Source organism: Anneissia japonica, unplaced genomic scaffold, assembly GCF_011630105.1.
Source record: "Anneissia japonica isolate Jap-2015-1 unplaced genomic scaffold, ASM1163010v1 scaffold426_len1935630_cov189, whole genome shotgun sequence".
Lineage (NCBI taxonomy): Eukaryota > Metazoa > Echinodermata > Crinoidea > Comatulida > Comatulidae > Anneissia > Anneissia japonica.
The window spans coordinates 1,925,733-1,929,890 of NW_022713172.1; positions in this window are offsets into that span (position 1 = coordinate 1,925,733).

Genomic DNA, 4,158 nt, shown 5'->3' on the forward strand with positions numbered 1-4,158 from the left:
AATTGTAGTCCTAGTAGGCCACTGCCACCACCCCCACTCCTGATATCGTTCCAAACTACTGTAAAATGAAATTACTGTATACCCTGTCTCTTATACACATCTTCAAATAGATAACAACATTCATACAAACAGTATACAGTTCCAATCTGATAGGACTACAGTACTTTCAATTGATTCATGTTTCTATCCATGGCCTATAATATGGCCTGAATTGCCACCAGATCCTTATCCCTCAAGTAGTGACAAGGCCTCATCCTGATTTGCAGTAGCAGCCTCAAGTACTTCCACCACTCAATGTTTCACATCTTACTAATTTCTCAATGGTGTTTGCTCTATTAAAAGTACTTAATATATTATTGTCTTTTTACAAAAAATACATGGGAGAACATGACTTCGATCAGGAAGCACTTCTTTAATTCTTGACTTCAGCTTTCAGGTGATGCAGAATGAGCATTTACTTTGGCTGTGGTTCATCAACTTCTATTCACTTGATTCTGTGGTCTGTGAAAATTAATTAAACAAACTAATTCAAAGAGCTTATCAATGCTACTGTGATGGTTTTAATGATCAAATATGTATTTAAATTGTTTCTTTTTAATCAAAGGTTGTTTTCCAAAAAAAAAAAAAGAAAGAAAAGAAAAATAAGTAGTATCAGTATAATACAAAATTAAATGCAGGTGGTGATGTTTAATTGGACATCAAAGTGTTGATAAATATTATTTGCTTAAAAGTCAGTTTTGATACCTATTAATTAATATATTTTTTGTTATGTTGTGTCTAAGGATTCCAATGTAGATAAAGCATACTGTACTACTAATATAATAATTTTGTTATATTCTTTTCATGAAGACATTAAAATCAATTAAGCCTGAATTACTTAGTCTAAGCACAGTCACTGAAGGGCACATCCCCCACCCCAAAAAAAAACTGAATTGATTCAATTTGTGTAGTAATTGTTCTTGGTAGTCAGTAGTAAATAGTTGCTATATAATTGTAGATGGCTATTCTTGATTTGTCTTCATGGTCAGTTGTTTATGCTGGGTCGATTCATTGCCAACATTATTGTCTCAATATGCTTATTACAATATAACATCATCGTATTTGATTCACAATACAACGTACTCTGTGGTTATTTTGCTGTCGATAGTACCGGTAGTAGTAGTAATAGTCGGTAGTAATTTGAGGAAAAGGCAGGGCTTCCTGTCTGCGTGTGTGGTGTGATAGAGAGACGCTTAGTGCTTCTCAATTAAGTAAAACATACCATACCATTTTTAACGTTATATGTAACCACACACGTACCTTTAAACAGATTCGGTGCAATTTTGACTACTACTTGCACCACCATCCCTGAGATCCCCTTCGTTATATATGTAGGCTATTCATCAGCTTCGACGGAAACTTAATAGGCCTTACTGAGGACTCGTATTTGTTGTTTTCCACAGAGTTGCACATCCTTACATTTCTTTAAGCTGTTTACGCTTAATGACACAACCATACTCTAGGTTCTTACAACATGTATCACAAAAATATGCCTGAAACCGGCTCAGATTTATCATTTGAAGAACTTCTGTCCAACGCCATACTTGCAAGTGGAGTGTGTTTTTTACTATTTACATTGGACAAACGGCATAGAGGGTAGTTTGTGATTGGCTGAAGGCCTTGCAGCTAAGCCAAACTTCATTGTTAGTCGTCTTCTGATTGGATATAGTTACGTAGCAACTTTTGATATAAATTCTCATTTTTGGTTACAGTTTCCCCAAATTCACGATTGCCGACAATCAAATTATGTTACAATTTAATAGTATTGACATTTTTGTGCAAAAGCCAGGTAGCCCGGATTGGTGGGTCACAGAATTGAACATTTTCCATCCTCAACCCACGGTCTATTATATTTTTTTTGTGTGGAACACACAAAAACCATATTTCTGTCTTATTTTACATTTTTTCCTTCTTCATTCAGTTAAAACTAGCAATTCCGTATTATATTTATAAATCTTTATAACATTATACAAAAATTAGATTTTTCTTACAAACTGAAATTTTGCCGGGAATGGGGCTTTAAAATTGCGCAAAAACTCCGAAATCGGAGGGGTGATTAAGTTAAAAGATTAAAAGCAGTATTCGTTGCAAGATAAAATAGGATTTTCGTTTTTGTTAAATGATTCTAAAATAAAATTTAACAATAAAAATGATCAGAAATAATTAAATTTAAACAGAAAGTTAGTAAGCACTGTGCTACATCATAATGGAAACAGGAAGGATGGGGAAACGGCATTCAGACAAAAAGTGTTTTCGTTTTAAATTTTATAGGCCTATATAATTTTTTCTGTCCTGTGGCTCTGCAAAAATGTCAGGCCCTGTCGGACAGCTCCCCTTCTCATAGAAAAACAAAGATAATAACGAAATTACAGTACATGAGGCATCAGTGTGATGGGTGCGCGTTTCTTATGTAGCGGCCTATGTTCCGAATTATTAACTTGGTATTTCAATACAAAAACATCAAAATCGCAAAAAATTAAACATTGTCATTTGCATGCATCGTAAATACTTTTTTAAAAATGATGCAAAATTCTAGTAGCCTATAGCTAGGCCATTTCGTAAAATTTCAGTTTCTGGTCATCAGTTCACATGCCAGACATTCGTGAGTTAAAAACAAGAAAATTGTAAGAAAAATTATGATTATGACACCTCAAAGTGGCCAGAAATGGCACTCTCAAACTTTAATTATGATTTTTCTTTTTTTTCCCGTTTCTTTTATAATTTTAGGGGGCTCACCCCCCTATCCAGTACTGTGAAATTATAATTGTCATGTCCGCACCCTCTGCAGCACCCCCCCCCCCCCACCACTGCCTACGGAGGTTTAGCACGGAGGTTAGCAAAAAATCTTCGTGTGAAAAATTATCCTACTTTGATACGGGACGGATCAGGGACTTTTACTACTATACCAATTTTACCTAGGTATTTCCCACACTCGTGCTACCAAGTCTTCGCAAATAATAATCTATAGGCCTACCTGAAACTCTCTATAAATTCCCACACTTTCGCTACCAAGTTCTCAAAAATACCCCCGTAAATGCGGTACCTACCTGTATAGATAATATTTAAGAATGAGCCCCCCCCCCCCCGGGTCCGCAGTAAGCGTGTTAGTATTAGTGTGGGCCCATTGATGGCGCCAGGACCTGCATTCTTTGGCATAGGGCCGCCTAGGGCTCCCTCAAGCTAATGTAGTCAGTGGCGGAGATTCCACATTTTCGTAGGGAACTGGCCTACTAAGGCTGGGGGAGGGGTGAAGCCCCGATACTAGAGGCGGATCCAGCAGGGGGACGGGGGGGCATGCCCCTCACCCAGTTTTGGTATATTTTATGTATTCCTTTTTTACGGTATGCATCCGCCACAGATCTCAAATTATCAAAAATGCCTGAGCTCCGCCACATCGATCCCAGCAAGGTTTCGCCGCCCCCTAGGCGCTTCCGCCCACCGGAGCCATTTTGGTCCACTCTCTACAAATTCGCACCCAATAAAAAATCCTGCGTATGGACCTGTAGCACTGCCATGGGCGTCAATTGGGTGCCAGAGGGACACGTCCTTCATCAAAGTGGGGGAACATCATATCAATTTCCCCCGTAATTGCTACCAATCGTCCTATAGTTAAATCCCACTTTTCAAAACGAGTGGAATTCAGTAGTGGGGCCAGAAATTTGCCGACAAGGGGTCCGACGTGTCTGACGGAGGAGTCCGAACCACTGCGACAACGAAAGCTCAGTCGACGCCCCGGAATTAAAAAAAATCCTTGTTGGGGTTCATGGGGAGAGTTTTTAATGGCTTAATTTTGGTCCTAAATGTGTTTTTAGACCACAATATTAGGGATTGGCAATCAAAATAGCGTTATTTGCATAGGCAAATTATTATTTTTTTTATTTTTGGTTTTTCAAACAGGCGGGAAGGGGGCACAACAGTTTCAGAATAGGTAATTGAGTAGCACGTAACATTGATTTGCATTGAAATTCCTTTCCCCTACTGGATCTGCCCCTGGGTCCAGGCCTGTTCAACGGGGGTGGGGGATGCTCTCCCTGGAACTACGAATGACTGTCATCGCACTTTGTTCCCAATGCGGTGCATATATCTGTACCAAAACCGAGTAAAAAACGCAATTATTTG